This window comes from Lissotriton vulgaris, chromosome 4_1 (genome assembly GCF_964263255.1).
Source record: "Lissotriton vulgaris chromosome 4_1, aLisVul1.2, whole genome shotgun sequence".
In the NCBI taxonomy this organism is placed as follows: domain Eukaryota; kingdom Metazoa; phylum Chordata; class Amphibia; order Caudata; family Salamandridae; genus Lissotriton; species Lissotriton vulgaris.
Window position 1 is genome coordinate 1,766,647,175 of NC_141691.1, and position 18,106 is coordinate 1,766,665,280.

At 42.1% G+C, this 18,106-nt stretch overlaps 1 protein-coding gene across 2 annotated transcripts in view; it reads right to left on the minus strand.

Annotated features, from left to right (window-relative positions):
• AZIN1 (antizyme inhibitor 1) overlaps positions 1–18,106 on the minus strand; it is a 493,870-nt gene that overhangs the window by 433,485 nt on the left and 42,279 nt on the right. For both annotated transcript variants that reach the window (XM_086966090.1, XM_086966091.1), the window contains exon 2: positions 2,493–2,633. The gene's annotated coding sequence lies outside the window, so the exon portion shown is untranslated. The remainder of the gene's footprint in view (positions 1–2,492; positions 2,634–18,106) is intronic.

Consider the following 18,106-nt stretch of genomic DNA (forward strand, 5'->3'; position numbering starts at 1 on the left):
ATCTTTGCACATTTGACCGCTTTGGATTCACAGCACAAAACTTCAATTAAATCGGTTGCCAGCGCTTGTTGCATCCCGGCGCTTTTCATGCGAGCAAACAGTGCCACTAACCACATTTCAAAACATTAAGGACACGTTGTTCCAGCAACCAGATTTACACCGCATAAACAAACTATTCCATAGCAGCAGGGGAAAAAAGCACTGGGCGGGCTTGTTTTGGGAGCTGGCCTAATTTCGGACCCAAGTGCATGGCGGTAGCGGATGATGCCGGCTGTATGAATGTGTAAAGATATCACTTCTACAGCCAGAAGGGCCTAATTTACGTGAAATTACTATTTTGAAAGCAGGGTCTGGGGGAAAGAGCGCCGTTAATAGATGCAGGTCGAGAGAATGTGTAAGTACAGTGCGTGGTAGCACATCGGAGTTGTTTTGGCAGGTAAAAGCTATTAGACGCAATTCACATCAGTGGACGTGTTCCTCCGGGGGCTGGAGAAAAGAAGCGGGGTGCTACAACGGATTAATGATGTTCTGGAAGGGCTGACAGATGACAAAAATGGTTTGCTTTTGTCTCGCAGGACCAGTGAAGGGTACTAAAGGGACTCTTCGGAAAACCAGAACAACTGCTAACTGCCACATCTGAACTCTAAGAAAAAAAAAAGATTTGGTAAAATCTTTTTTTATACACTAACATATGCAAACAGATGCATGCATGCACCAGTGTGCATCTGTGCACTCACATTAAAGCACCACCAGTTGCAATGTAAAACAAGCATTGGCATAGCCAATAGGTCTCGCCTTTGGGACCTTGTAAGAAAAGAATAAACAAGACTTCACGTTTACATTTACTTTGTATTTAGGATGCAAGATTTGTAAACGAGAAGTCTTACACTTCAGTTGTTTTTTTTTACTTACAAGGTCCCAAAGGCGAGACCTACTGGCTATGCCAATACTTGTTTAACAGTGCTGCCACAGCCTTCAAAGTGCTTTTTCTCTTCAACATTAACCGCATTCTCTCCGTTTGACTTTGACAATCAGCATGGTTTTCATCCTCAGCAGGGGGCGTTTCAGCCCCTTCCTTCTGAGGTTCCTGATGTTTTTGTGATTCCTCTGATCTTTGTCCTTTCAGAGTAGAGATAAAGTGTGAATGTTTGTCCGCTCTGGCATCTTGACCTGGAACCTAAAAGGTAGCTTGACTTTGAGCACACTCGTCTGCCATATATTCCAATGCGGATGGTTGGATGAGCTGGACAAGCTTGGATAAAATGCAAGTCTGAGGCATTGTAGGTGTCCACTTTTTTCTGTGTTCCAAAACGTTTTTCCAGAACAGTCCCAGTAACATCTTCAACATCAGGTTGTGATGGGGCTGGCTGTTCAAGAATAGAACATAGCTGTATCCCAAGCCTATTCAGTGTCTTCAGTCCTTTCTTATTCATGTGCGAGCTCCAAGCCTCTAGGTGAGCATTGTTTTGCTCGAGGTTTGGCATGATGTGCTCAGTGCTTTTGTTACCCATACTTCATTCTGGGCAAGGGAACCTCTTCTGCTTTGCAATCTTCGTCCTTCGGCAAACACAGGTTGCAGAACCCAAGTAAATCCTTTTGTGCTAGCTTGTGTTAGCACTTTGGCCAAATCCCAGTAGATTGTTTTCTATGGGGAATGTAAGGTATCTTCCTGACCCAACAACTAGATCACAAACTAATGCACAGCATTTGCATCTAGTAGAAACCCACATTTCAAAACTAAACATTCTGATCTGATAAAAGGCATAACCCTAAGGAGTATATACACTCATTTATGAAACACGAACATCTAGCTCTACTCGGAGCTCCACATTTACTACTATGCAGCTCATACTGTAAAGAGGCAGTGGCTGACAAAGGACTTCAACAGATGCTAGTGTAATACTGAGTCAGTGGGAAGAATCCCATGATTTCACCTTCAGTCAGTACAAATACTACAATTTCTCTAGTAAGGGAAGGTCCCCTTAAAACCTACCACTTCTAATATAGTTCTGCAAACAATACACCACCCTTCAAAAATTCTGAATGGACCTACCAAAGAAAAGTGTATATGCTCAGCAATAGCTCTAGTACACATCTTAAACTTTGACAAGTATATTTGATTTAACAAAGACAGGCCCTTACTACTGTTAGTTACCCCAGTGGTCTCAGCAAAGTAAAGACATTCCAATTCACTAGGTTTTTAACCCCCAGAGATACGGATTCTATGCGAAGTGGGAAATAAGCACTTCAGAAAGGCATGGGAAGGATCACATTTATCAGACATACATAAAGCACTAGAATAAAAAAACAGAACTCGGAGGGGGTGGGGGTTCAATGCAAGAAACATTCACCACTGGTTAATGGCAGCTGGGGGATGGGGGGGGGGGGAGAAGGAATGTTGGGTAAATGGGAAACAATATTTGGGGTGTTTCAAGATACATTATGCTCTCATTCTAGGATCTAATTATTTTGATAAACTATTTAACACTTACCTGGACAAGTTAGGAGATGGAACCCTACTATCATCAGCTAGGTTCCCAAGGAGGCTCAGCGTTGAAGTCGAACGGTTCTTTATAAAGCGCCTCTCCTAGTCCTTCAGGATAATTGTTAAAAACTTTGAGAGAAAATCCGCCCTAAAGAAAAATACACAGGAATATAAGATACTGAGGAAGAAAAAAATACTAAAATAGTTTTGCTGCAAAAAAGAAACTTGTCAAGTAGATGTTTTTCAGTCTTCATGAGAACTGCTGTTTCCGAGGTTGATAGAGGAGGTTTCTCAGATAACATTAATAAAAGGTCTGGGGCTACAACTAACTTGCTTGAAACACAAGTATGAATGTCCTGTCCAGACATAAGCAAATATTATTAAAATAAATAATGTATAAAATAAAATTATCTAATGAAGTGTTGTAAAAAAATATTTTTCACCCTAAAGGTTTAGCTTGACAAACCTACTGCTAACAATTATTTAAAATATACAGAGCGGGCCTTGGCTCTTCCAGGAGTATTCTCTTGCATAAAGCACTGGCTCTTTGGTTTATCGTTCTGCCTTCTTGGGAGTGCTTGTATTGCAACATCATCAAACTTTTAGGATGTAAAATAGTTGAACAATCACTCATTCAGTATTTATTTTAGACATGCATCACATACAAAAAGTAGTGCTATTTCATTCTGACACAGGTATATTTAGGTCTGGCCTTTAGACAGCTTCAGCTGACTTTACAGACTATGATTTCGCTAAAATATTCATTGATAAAATACACACGAGAGGCGAGCTTCATTCACTGGTCTGTTAAATTGTCATTTATATTTTACTTCCATCTATTAGGGCAAACAGTCCGGAGTGCTGAGCAGTCCACTTCGCCAATTAGCTCCCTTTACATAGAGTAACTGCTCAAAGCATGCCCACATTTGCATGTGCATTAAAATATATATTTTTTTTGTTGCGAACTCGAAAAGGGCTTTTGGGAGTTATTTTGCATAATAACTTCAAAAACAGTATACTTATTTAGCCTTCATTTCATGTGCCCAGTTAAACCGAGATTAATTTTTCCGAACTCCTTTTAAAGTTGCTGTTATAAAAGTACTTAAGTGACAGTGTAACACTGTTGCAGTCTGCAACTCAAGTGCTAGGTTTGATGCAGATTTATTCTAGTCTCCTTCTCAAACAAAAACCATAAAATGAATGGCATTAAAAACAAGCATTTGCAATGCAATAGGTCTCGCATTAGAAAAGTTTGAGTTATTGGTATTGTAAATGACATTTTTTATTTATGTGTTGGTTTTGAAAATAGCGAAATTAATAGCTTTGTCATTTACAATGCCAATAGTTATAACTTTCGCAAATGTGACACCTATAGCATTTGTAATGCAATATGTGTTGTATTTACGTGACTTAGATGTATTGATATTACAAATAACAATGGCTTAATTTTTTTAAATAATTAATACTTAAATAAAAGTTATTGTAATTTATAATGGGAATAGCTTAAACTTTAGTAAATAACTTGTGAATATTATGTTCAGTGTACTTTATTGACACGAAAATCCAAGAACAGAAGTGAAATATTAACATATTTTTGTGACATTTGTAATAAAGCTTGAAACATTGATAAAACATATTTGAACCAGTTGTAGTTGAATCGTTGCACAGATGGATGCTGTGGTCGATAGGGCGATCGGTAGAGTGAGGGCGATCGGTAGAGTGAGGGCGATCGGTAGAGTGAGGGCGATCGGTAGATAGAATGAGGGCGATAGATAGATAGATAGAATGAGGGCGATAGAGTGAAGCCGATAGATAGATGGATAGAATAATTATGTGGCATGTAATTATGTGGCACGGAGTGGTATTTTGAGTGTATGTTGCGTTGAGCGCAGTGTAATTATGTAGCATATAATTAAGTGGCACTGAGGGGTATTATGAGGAGTGTATGTTGTATTCAGTAGAGTAATTATGTATTGTGTAATTATGTGGCACAGAGTGGTATTTGGAGTGTATGTTGCATCGTAATTATGTAGCATATAATTATGTGGCACTGAGTGGTATTGTGTGGAGTGTGTGTAGCATTCAGTAGAGTGTAATTATGTGGTGTGTAATTTTGTGGCACAGAGTAGTATTTGGAGTATATGCTGCATTGAGTAGAGTGTAATTATGTTGCGTGTAATTAAGTGGCACTGAGTGTTATTTGGAGTGTATGTTGCATCTAGTGCAGTGTAATTATGTGGCGTGTAACTATGTGGCACTGAGTGGTATTTGCAGTGTATGCTGCATTGAGTGCAGTGTAATTATGTGGCGTGTTATGTGGCACTGAGTGTTATTTGGAGTGTATGTTGCATTGAGGGTGCAGAGTGTGTGAGAGTGCAGAGTGCGTGGCCTAAAGTAGTGTGTGGGCGCACTGTGCGTGGCCTAAAGTAGTGTGTGGGCGCACTGTGCATGGCCTAAAGTAGTGTGTGGGCGCACTGTGCGTGGCCTAAAGTAGTGTGTGGCCTAAAGTAGTGTGTGAGCGCAGTGTGTGTGTGGCCTAAAGTAGTGTGTGTGTGCAGTGTGTGTGGCCTAAAGTAGTGTGGGCGCAGTGTAATAAAGTAGTGTGTCACCTCATTTGTCATCAGCGAGCGCAGATGCTCTTCGAGGGTGGTGGCTGAGACCTAAAATAAAATAGGGAAAGTGTCTCCATGGACATCGATGTTTTACTTACAGATTGTATTCCCAGTCTAACTTTTTTTAAACGTCGTATCTCACTCCCATACATGAGTGCAAAAAGCGAGCCCCAGCGCCTTGACAGCTGTAGGTGGAATGGGCGCTACACAAACATCTGATATCATAGCAGCCAGGTCGTAGCCTGAGGTTGAGGCACAAACAGCAGAAAAGAGGATGATGGAGAGATGAAAGAGCTAGAGACTGCTCGAACAGAGAGTCTGCGGGAGAGGGGCTTGGAGGAGAGAGGGAGAGCAAGAAAGGGGGAAAGAGTAAAGAATCATTGAGAAAGCAAGGGGGTATGAGGCACGGAGAATGACTTGGAGGAGGACAGAGATTTAGGAATGACAGGACAATAGACTAGAGAGGCGGGGGGCATCCCCACTCCCCAGAGAGTTGGCAGGACAAAGTCTGGCAATAACGGGTTGGGCGCGAAACGGAGAGCTAGAGAGAACGGCGAGAAAGAGAGGAAGAGAAACTGGGACCGATAGAGTGCGAGATACGGGGCTTTTGCAGACAAATAGCAACGCGTTGGACAGAGCAATCCAGGGAGGGACAATTCAGAGAGATAACCATGGACTAAGACAGGCGCGCAACACCCATTGAACTCACCGGGCTTCAGCCCCCTCCCCCCTCCCCCGTCGTGTGTGGCAGCCCGGGATGAGACAGATCCCGGGCAAACACAAAGCCACACCTGAACGTTTCACGGGTCGTTACAAAACCATTTAAATGTTAATTAGGCCTTGCAGTTGTTTCCCCGCTTCTAAGAGCCCCTGCAGCCCTACTGATGAAAGGTTCAGCCCCCCCCCCCCGAAATTTTTTCTTAGCCCCCCCCCCCGAAATTTGGCTCTAGTTGCACCTCTGGACTAAGCGGATTTTCAATGAGGCCGGGGGCGCGTTAAGGCAAAAACAGACATCAAGAGTGGCGAAAAGGAATGAGAGAGATGGGTCTTGGCATTGAGAACACAATGCAATAGACAGCTGGGGGGGGGGGGGGGGGGGGGGATGAGAGAGAGCGAGAGAGAGCGAGAGAGAGCGAGAGAGAGCGAGAGAGCGAGAGAGCGAGAGAGCGAGAGAGCGAGAGAGCTGGAGTGATGGGGAGAAAAGAGCGGCAAAGAAGGGCAACAGCGAGAGAGCGGCGGTAAGAGACCGGCCAAGGCGCAAATACAACTTTACACTAACGCACCAAATAAATGGCAGACATACACGTGCAGTTTGAAGGTCGTGCAGTCTGAAGGTCGAAGGTTCGAACCCGAGTGTGCCTCCCAGCCTCTCATCCTTGAGGTCGGTAACCTTGCCCCATTCAGCTGAGTAATAAAACTCGACGCTCGCTTTTGAATAGCAATAAAAACTATTAAGTGAAAAAACGAGAGTGTTCAAAAGAGATCACGCAATCCAGAGTGGAGAGAAAGGAGAGACTGCCAAGGAAGACAATGACACAAGAAGAAAGACTCTGGATAGACCCAGTGAGTAAAATCAGTCTCTCCGAAGCAGTGGTGTAGAAGGATGCCATTGGCCCTGGTGCATGAAAGGAACAGCTACCTTTGTTGATGTGGCAGTAAAATGCAACATTTATCGTTGAGAAAACATGTCCCCAAGCAACATACTTTCAGTGCGAATCATTCGCCTACTGGTATCTCGTGAGACTTTTTTTATTATACAAGTTGACCGCTAACTCAAAAAAAGTTAAAGAAATCGTAGAAAGTTAAATTTCACGTAACGTAAAAGTAGGAAATATCTCGAATTTCACCAACATATTTAAAATTACGCCCAGGCGATGTACAAAAGTAAACAAGAAGAAAGGCACGGAGAGCCAGGGGGGGTACGACCGACGAGATTTGGGGGGGGGGGGGGGGGGGGGTCTACGGTTACTGTCTTAATAGTACTATGTATTCAATTATAAATAATGTGTGTACGTGCCTTTATTATTATGATTATTTATTATGATGGGGACGTCTGTGGTTTTATTATTCCTGCGTTTATTGTTTCATCATGTGTTATAAAGGTGGGGGGGCAGGATAGTGGAGGAAAAAGAGAGAACAGTTAAACCTCGCCCAGTGAGAAGAGAGACAGCAGCAGAAAGAGGGTGGGCAGCGGTGAGACAGGGAGAGGGTGGAGAGGAAGGAAGAAAGGGGTAGGCACAGCATGGGGGGGGGAACAGAGGACAGATCAGACCGGAGAGACCGCGCAAGCCGCTGCATGGCCAGCAAAGGTAGCTCAGCAGGTTCATGCACCCGCTTCCGTGATGTGAATCTTTGTCACCACAGGGCTGACTTCCGGCAGGGCCGAAGGAACCGGTCGTACTTCCAGGGTCTATAAAAGAGCACCCTCGAGTAGAGGTGGGCGAGCCATAACGAGTCGGGGTTCATGTGCGTTCTTGCCAGGCCCACTCTCCCCTCACTCACAAACCATTGAATTATCAGCAAGCTCAACAAACAGGCCAGTCATCTGCAGACTTGACTCAACTTCTGCGTGCACCACAGAGGAGCGGGGTGAGGGAGCACAGCAGAGAGGCTAACGTGGAGTGACAGCCGCCGCCGCGCTGTGATTGGCTAGCGCCCGCCCGGAAGAAGGGACACCCTCCCGCGGCCCGGGGCTCCCGTGGAGTGTGGAGAGCCCGGGGCCGCCAGCCAAAGGAGACACCGCTTTGCGGGGCTCCCATGTACTGGAGGGAGCCCCGGCAGAGGAACCAGCAAGCATTGTTGGACAGCGGAGGGGGGCGCGAGGCACATTGTCGGTGCCTACCCCCACCGCTTTGCGATCGGTTCGCAGGTGCAAGACCTAAAAAATGAATTATTAAATAAACACCACTACTAAAAAGCCCAAAACAATTTATTTTTATTTAACGTTTTTATTGCAAGCATATGATGTTTAAGTGGATATTTTTTTTACGGTATAGTATGTTATCAATCCAAAGCAAAAAAAAATATCAACCGTTGCACAAGCAGTCCAATGGTTTTGCCAATGCATGTTTAATTGTGGTAGTCAGGCTCTGTATTTTGTCCGAAATATTTCACGTACATCTATAGCGAAGCATTGGAAAACCCAAGAGGATTCTCTTTAGTATACCAACAAGGGCCAGATAATATCTGCAAACTTTTACATATTAACCCCTTCGCTGCTAGGCCTCAGGCTACACAAGAAAGTTTGTTTTTTCCCCCTGCAAATGGTATCAAAGGGTTTGTGTTTATGAAATCACTATCTTCCCAGTTTTCAGGGTCATGCAGACGTTTGTCAGAAAACTAAAATGGTCTACGCAGTTTTGGCATTTTAATGAGACAGCCTATTTAAAAAAAAAAAAATGTGCTTTCAACCTCCTTTTAGTTAGTGGTAGGAATGCTTGTGAAAGCAATAATGGATCCTGGACAGCTATACATTTCAGAAAAGTAGACAATTCTGAATTGAGCAAGTGGTAATGTGTAGATCCTAGAAGGTTTTCCTATCAAAACTAACAGTTGAAATAAAAAAATATTGAAATAGAGTTGGAAAAAGACTGCAGTTTGTGCCAATATTTTCACCTGTAACAACTTCTATTTATAACAGATCGTTAAAAGCAATATACCATTGCGTTCGCTGGACCCTTCCAGGTTGTGGTGATGTACAGCACTTGTAGGTTCACCAAGTACCCGAGGTACCCAGAGCCAATAATGGAGCTGCGCCTTGCAATAGGTTTTCATTGTGTACTGGGTATATAGCAATTCAAAACCAGGTAGTTTTCTGATGGGCAATTTTGATGTCGCCACAATATGTTTTGGGCCCTTGCCTGTCACTGGTTCATGGCCCACCCACACAAGCGAGGTACCATTTTTTATCAGGAGACCGGGAGGGGTGGGGGGGAACGGAACGCCTGGTGGTAGGAAATTTATGGCAGCCCGGTGATAACAACTTTCCCACACAGGAAACTGTTTTTGGTCCCGGGCTTGCAGAAATTATGGGGAACCTAAAAAAACAGACCTATCTGAAAACTAGACACCTGTGGGAGTCGAGGGAGGTGTGGCTTTCGTTGATACCCAAACATTGTCCTTCCCATAATCAACTGCAAACCTCAAATTTAGCTACAAAGGCATATTTTCCTCTAATATCTGTGTGGGAAAGTTGTGGGACCACACTGCACAAATTTCCTACCACTCAGCGTTCCCCTCAGTCTCCCGAGAGAAATTAGATCTTACTTGTGTGGATGGGCCAAGCGCCTATGACATGGAAGGGCCAAAAACGTGAAGAGATTGAGGGGGACCCAAAGCGGGTCCAAAAGGGCAGTTTGTTTATATGTTTTTATGGTGACCCTACTTTGGGCACCCACACAAGTGAGGTATCATTCTTTTCAGGAGACCAAGGGTAATGCTGGTAGGAAATGTGTGCCTGTGCGGTGATACAACAACTTATCCACACAGAAATGTGACGAAATTGAGACTAAGTAAATTTGAGGTCTGCAGGGGATGTTGGGTAAGAAAATGCTGGGGGATCCATGCAAACCATACCACCAGCCCAGAGTCAGTATATGCACATCACCACGAATATAGTCAGCCAAGCGCCATCCATGCACAGTCAGCCAAGCAGCATCAACACACACCCCCAGCCAAGCTCCACCCACACACTTCCCCAGCCAAGGACCATCCATGTACACAGACATCCAAGCGCAAGTCCACGTACACTGCCAGCCAAGCAGGAGAGGGAAAAGTACTTTATGAGCCATACCTTTCACACACTTCCTTTTTAAAATGCATCAAATCCTAATGCAGTGCACGCCAATTTAGATACCCAATTAAATCAAAACGTCAATACATATAGACTGTGAACAGTTAGTAATCATCAGTTCTATGCATCTGGACTGCACTGTTGTATTACTGTCACTGCCCATCACTAGTGTATGGTGATCTGTGGTATTACTGACTCACCCAACTTCCGAATACTAGTGTGTCACATCTTCTGAGATATTACCAATGCACTAAACTGCTTATTTCAAGAGTACCAAATGTGTGTGTGTATATATATATATATATATATATATATATATATATATATATATATATATATATATATATATATATATATACACATTCAGCGATCCTCAGCCTTAACGCTGGTGCCGTGGGTGGCCGCAGTCGCCACACTATTATTCGCTCGCAATTCCCCAATCACCTCCACTTTCGGTTTACAAGGAAAAACAGCACACCAGGTAGGTCCAGGCAAAATTAATGTGCACTCTCCAAACAAAGACGACGCGTTTCGGCGTGAAGCCTTTATCAAGTAGCCACCATTTTGACACAAAGTGTATTTAAGCCCTTCTTCTATACAATGGACATAGTAAAAATACGATCGTATTTTTACACATATAATTTAAGCCATACACATTACAATTTTTGATCATTGCAAGGTATTCTAGACTTATTAAAAAAGAAGGAAAGGAAAATTATAATTCATTCTGTTTTGGCGCAATAGATCGAGAATTTCGTTTTCAGTACTAGTCAGTAGCGGCTAGGACTTCTGGGCAATGTAGTTTAAGTGGCAAAAGAACATAACATTTGGCACATTATTCCTACAATGAGAAGGTTTTTCTGCGGATAGGTCATCTCGACATGGTGATTTGAATTGTATACATATCCGGAGGATTACGAGGTACGTGCGTCATACATCAATTAATTCATGAATTTTAAAACAATTATATAAAAAAAATTTTGGTACATACTCATCTTAATTTATACATGACATAGCCGAATGGCATTACATATAAAAAATTGTATGATAGAGCAGAATTCCGCTAATTAATTACCACATTAGCATTTTGCATCGTAACACTTTATCTGTAACAGGAGCTCCCTTGCTAGCCTAAGAGAAAACATGCGCCTGCGCATCTTATTTGGTGGCCCTTTGCTGTGCGAGTGCAGTACCGTGATAAGTGTATGGGAAGGGAAATAAAGTGCAGGAGTGCCTATTTTTGTATTCCAATAACGAAAAATGTGCAAAAATAATAATAATGATGTGTGTATCCCCCATCCGGGGGTACCCTGGGTTTATAGTGGAATAATCGTGCAGGATATATCAGTAGGGCAAGCCTGCCCTTCTATGTCAACACAATTGTGTAAGTGGGACATATCCCTGTACGGATTTTATAGCCTGCATATTCCTTGCATATCCTATGCCCAGTGTATTGTTTAAAGTGGTGTGGTTAAAAACTATTTCAGCACTTGTGCAGAAAACTCACATCTCACACTTCCAGTTAGTCCTACTGAATTGTTTCTTCATCATGTTCCAATATGTGAGGACATTTGATAGGGTCCCCAAGCACATACGGGGTGGTGACCGGGAGACGCGTCTAAGAGTTCTTGAGTCTAAACCCATCATAGTCATAGACAGCAAAATCCCGAGGGGCCTCAATTGTGGGGAGGAAATGTCATCATATTTTTTTTTTTTCGATTTGCGCGGGGGAGCGCCTGGTAGGCGCACCGGGGAGCGTACCATGGGGAAAAAAGAATGACAGAGTTTTTTTAAAATGTAGCCTTTTTTTTTTAAAATTGGAGGAGGTAGTTCTAAAAAGAACTGTTTTCTTATTCTTTGTTGTTTTATATTTTTTTATTGTTTTTTGGAACATTTTTTACTTTTTTTGGCTTTTATGAACAATTTTATATTTTTTTTGTAATTTTTATGGGGACAAAAAAAAAAAACAGGTAATTGTAAACGGCTCAACTGGAGCAAAAAAAATAAAAAAAAGGAAAAAATTAAGGTTTGTTTTTGCACTTGTGGTTGTCTCCAGCACGGTTAATCAATAGAATACTCTGCTCTCCATAGCAAATTGTCCTTCCACAAAATTTGCAAACGATTTTGAAATCTCCAAACTGGGTTTGGATGTTTGGGACCATATCACTTGTCTCTGGACCCGATGGAGTGGGTTGCTTACTTTGGGAGGTGCTGGGAGAAGATTGGGGAGGGTTTCTGGTCAGTTCTTTGACCTTTGCCGCAGCATAGTTGTTTGGGTGCCGGCGTTTCATGTGGCGAATCATGGTGTTGTTACCAAAAGAATACTTTTTGGCAGGGTTGCCCCTGGAAAGTACAGTGCCACAGATCAGACAAGTAACCTTTGGCGCATTAACTTTCTTGAGGCCCCTTGGGATTTTAAAAAACTCCCAGACAATGTGCTCCTTTGGCTTATAGGTGGTAGTATCTTCAGGCAGGTACCGCCTCTCCTCCTCTTCCTCCTCCTCCGCTTCTTCTTCTCCACCACTGTGGTGTTGTGGTGGTCCTTGTGGTGGTGGTGGAGATGCTCCTGCTGCTGCTAATGTAGCCATTTCTCAGTAGAAATAAGTACAAATCGGTCTGCAAACAGGTCTTCCTCAGTCAAAGTAAAAAGTGAGAATGAGGAAAAAAGGTGGGGGCTTTCATCATTTGGAAAACAAAAAACTGTCCTGAACCAATTAAAAGTGTTACGTAGCGCTTAAGTGCTTCCGGGTGCGCTTACGCCGTGCGTATCAAGCGGATGCGGCTACACGATACGTCACGATGATGTTTTCGTTCGCGGCAATAGCGCTAACAGGACGCTCACCGGTACGCGCACCGAGAGCGCTCCAGGACAAAAAAAAAAACAAACAAAAAAAACCACCATGAACAATATACATAAAAACAATAATATTACATAAATATACAATATAGGATTCATTATAAAAAATATTACATTTCATAGCTATAGAAATTTGCTATTAAAAAAACCTTTGAAATTCACTGAAAAAACCATAGGTTTCACACCAGTTATAGTTAGGAATTTGCATTTAAAAAACCTATTAAGTTGGACTCACTATAACTTGCGCGCCTGCAATGCACTGCAGATGACGTCACATATTACATCACTCATGACATGGTCAGTGACATCACTCATGACATCACTGATGTGTGTCTTTCTGAAAAATAAATATGTTTTATATATGTATATGTAAAGGTTGATGGAATAATAAATGTTTAAATAAGAAAAGATCCAGGTGCTTGGAGGGAGTAAAGGCAGTGACCGCCCACTGGGGCAGTACTAACGCTCTGTGACTGCCGTTCCTGGGACCCGGAGTGCCGAGTTTTGGGATACTCCCTAGTACCTGCAAGGTGTCAGCAGCCAATCGCAGCAAGACATTTGTTCTTAATAGGTGGACATTGGCGAGCATTCAAAGACTGAAGGCTTTTGAAAAAGTTTCACTACGAAACGAGTCATGCCAGAAAGCCGCGCAATAAAGCTTGCTGGACCAGGTTACCTGCGTGTGGCTCTCTTCTTCAGGCCAACTAACTATAACGTGGGAATTTCAATGGTTTTATGTCAGTAAAATTTCCAGCTAACTATAACTGGTGTGAAACCTATGGTTTTTTCAGTGAATTTAATAGGTTTTTTAAATGCTAATTCCTAACTATAACTGGTGTGAAACCTATGGTTTTTTCACACACACCATATATATATATATATATATTTTTTTAATTTTTTTTTTTTTTTTTAAAGAGTTTTAGAAAGCGCGAACTAGACCAGAGACATCGGGTATCAGAGGGCTTTACATGAGCACCAATTTCATTACCGATGAACACATTCATTCTTTTGTAAGGCACAGGGAGATTAAATAATTTGCCCAGAATCACAGGATGTTGAGCGTCGTTGCTGAAGCTCAAACCCGGTTCCCCAGGTCCAAGGTCGACTGCTCTAGCCACAAGGCTACATCCTCTACCCATTGATATTCACCACTCACTACACTGCAAAGCACTATAGTATTCAAGGTCTCTATGATATTAACAACTCAGGTCTTTGAGATATTAGCGACTCGCTACAGTGCCGAGAAGTAGCGCACCATAGGACTTTATGATAGTTACCACTCACTACACTAAGTAACTAGCATATTACAGCATTGCTACATTGCCTATCATTGGTCTCCGATATTACAGTGTTGCTACTTTGCCTGATACTAGCATACCACAGCTCTCTATGACAGTACACACTCGCTACACTGAGTATCATATCACAAGCCTCCGTGATTCTACAACATCGCTACATTGCCTAACTCTAGCGTATCACAGGTCTCTGGCATTACAGCATCGTACATTGCATACCACTAGCGTATCACAAGCCTCTGATATAACAGCATTGCTACACTGCCTAACACGAACATATCACAGGTCTCTGATGTTACACCATTGCTACATTGCCTATCCAAAGTGTATCACAGATCACTAGGGCAGTACTCACTTGCTACACTGAATAACACATCACAGGCCTCTGTGAAATTACAGAATCTCTAAATTGCCTGACACTAGCATACCACAGGTGTCCATATTACAGCATCACTACATTGTCTAACACTAGCGTATCACAAGTCTCTATGACAGTACACTTGCTACATTGCCCAACACTAGCGTTATCACAGGTCTTTGTGATATTGCAGAATTGCTACAGAGCCAAGCACTAGCTTATCATATGCATCTGATACAGACTAGTACAGCGATACTCAAAGTACAGCCCGGGGGCCACCTGCGGTCTTCCTGACCTTTACATGCAGCCTCCTGGGCTACAGCAGCACTGGGCTGCTGTATACTTGACTCAGCACTAGCATTGAAAAAAGTTAAATAAACAGCAAGTACTTATTTCATGGTGAATTGTTGTTACTAAAGGAAGAAATGCAGCCCTTAACTTTAGAAACTCCTTCCTTTTTTAAAGACAGCAAACATGTAAAAATAGGATACACTTTTTGAATTTTGAAAAGACGATTTCACTTTAGTAAATCAGATTATAGCCGTGCATTCAGAAGCATTTCTTTAAGTGATAGTTTTCAAATTTGAATTTAAAAACATCCATACTCAAACAAATATACAGCATATTCCGGTGTATACAAGCCTTAAACTATATAGGTGTACCTACACAAGAGTACTGCTTTGTATAAACATGCTTAATAAATAAGTTTATAAATATATAGCAATTCAATAGTTATGCTTAACAAAATGTTCATATTACCTATGGATATATTATTCTATGTTTAACATGTCTATAGGTCACTGCATAAATAAGTAGATTTTTATCATAACTATCTACAATTGCTTCACTATTGAATTGCAAAAGAATTATTAAAACAAATAAATTAACAAAGTATAGCAACACTTGAAAGCCTGAGTTTATTAACTGCATACTTAAAAGGTACATAGATTACCTTACTTACACAAAGATAACTTCCATGTACTTCTGGATCTTAATATGCATTACTTTACTTCTAATTCTGCATCTCCAATGCACTAGCCCATGGGTACTCACAAACTTTCTCTTGGGGGCCAAATTTAGAGTGGTTTGAGACCGAGGGCCGAACCGGTGGGAGCTAGAGAGAAAAAAAATGATAATTGAACACTGGCCCCTGCAGCGGGAGCATTAGTCCACTGAGCCACCAGACCCGGTGTGTGTGTAATATATATTTCATCTCTCTCTGAGTCTTGCCCTGCCTGGCCCTCCATCTGTCCACGCCTCCGCCCCTTCACCGGTCCACGCCTCCGCCCCTTCACCTGTCCACGCCTCCGCCCCTTCACCTGTCCACGCCTCCGCCCCTTCACCTGTCCACGCCTCCGCCCCTTCACCTGTCCACGCCTCCGCCCCTTCACCTGTCCACGCCTCCGCCCCTTCACCTGTCCACGCCTCCGCCCCTTCACCTCTCCACGCCTCCTAGACCCTTCCCTCTTCTATCCCTCCACTATCCTTTTCAATCGAAAAAACAGAGTGACAGGTCTACCACTCAAATTAATTTAATATCTCCCTATATTAATTCACCACTGCTCCTCTTTGGATTTCGGTGTAGCGTGCCACTTACCGAAAAAAGCTCTGACGCCTCCTCAGGAGTAGAAAGCGTTATATAAATGCAATTACAATACAATATTTAACCCAACGTGACGTACCTACAATCAGCTTCCACGGACACATACTGGCCTTTTTTTTTGTTGCTCTTATACCCCTTAAGGCTCCCTCATTTCTGTTTTAGACAGAAAACCATGTAGGTCCTTGTCTGTATTTTTAAATGTGGATAAAAACGGAAACTGTGTTGCTTTGATTGATTCTAATTACTCTCTACCATGACTGCAAGGCCAATAGCGGTGTGGATTGATAAGAAAGTGGGGTTAAAAAAAGAAATTAAGTTTAGTAAAGATACTTTTAGAGGAGTAGATATGCACATGGTTGATAATGGAATTTATAAATAGTCTCATAAGGGTATTAATTTGTGTTGTGTCGGTCTTCATATCACTGAAACCCGGTAGGTATTCAAGAATGAGTGCTTATTTATCAGCTAAATAAATGTGGAAATATACCAGGTTAAGCTTTTTTTTTCCAAAAAACCTAAAATAAATATGGCTAAATACAGATAAGTAGGAAAAAATAAATATGGATAAATACAGATGGAAATGTAAAAAATAAATACCATAAAAACGGTAGCCCTGCTCTTAATCTAGTCTCTCATCACCTCCCTTCTTTCCCCACTCTAATTTATATTCTACCAATCCACCTGTTCTTTCAGTTCTACTTAGTCACTTCAATTCTGATTTTTGCCCAAACAGGTGAAGGTAATTCATATAACTTTCTAAGCACGGCTGATCGGAGTTGGCCTCCATGGCAATTGTGCCCATAGAAAAAAGACGTTTGAAGTACGAAAGAATGAGGAACAAGCACTGGCGTTGCCAATAGGTTACGCATTTGGAAAGTTGGAGCTATTGGTTTTGTAAATTACATTATATATATATATATATATATATATATATATATATATATATATATATATATATAGTTATTGACAATGCCAATAACGATATATAAATATAAAATGTCATTTACAAAACCAATAGCTCCAACTTTCCAAATGCGAAACCTATTGGCAACGCCAGTGCTTGTTCTAATTTCCATTAAAACCTGAATTGGACAGACATACACGGGAAATATGTGACCTGGGTAAATAAAGCTTTTCTAACCCCGCCCCCCCCTTTCAGGTGTAGTTGTGCCGCCCACTATCTGAATGCTAGAGTGCGCATTTCTTATAGCGCTTGTTCGCCAGCTGCTCCGCCTCGTGGCGCTGCTTGTTGCACATGAGGCGGCACCAGCCCTACAATACTCTTAACAAGATTTTTTTTTAAAGTCAGGCAGAAATTGGGCCATTAGACGTAGGAAAGAGGGGGGGGGGCTACTCTGTTATACATTGTTTGAGGAAACTAAACTTTTCTCTGGGGGAGGCTGTAAGGTTGCCTTATTAACTCAATTTGACTCACTGAGAAATACATTCGACAAGGGGCACAGGTACTCCTGGTCCAACGGCATCATCTATTTTTATTAAGAATTAGCATTTTCAAAATAGGCAAATATTTGAGGGCGAAAAGGGGGTGAGTAATGGGGTTCGGCGCTGCAAGACATTCGCCTTTATGACCCCAATGTTAGCCACGATTTCTGCACTTTGTGGACTCATCACATCTGACCTAGTTAAGTTGACACACTAAAAGCGCTGCGAGTCCGTCCACACGCTAGCAGGAGCTATAGAAATGCAGACAGGCGGATATAAAACTTCAACTTGGGATGCCCATTTGTTGAAGGGTCCCTAAACTGCGCCCCGGTATTTCTGCAGACCGCCCGCTTAAGGGCACCCCTTGTACTCGGCTCAAGTATCGCTCTATGGAAATATATTTACTAAATTGATGCATGCCGTCACGTAGAACCGCATAACAAACGTATGGAAAACTATTCAAAACAGACAAACAGCCCCGCCCATCGGACCATTTTTATTATAAAAAGTGATCCGTATATTTTTCCAAGTTCACTATAGGGTTTAGTTTCAATTTTAAAATATACTGAAATGTCTGTTTTTTCAATAGATGTGTTGTGTGTAAGAGTGCATCACTGGCGTTATATATATATGTGTGAATGTGTGTGTGTGTATATACTTT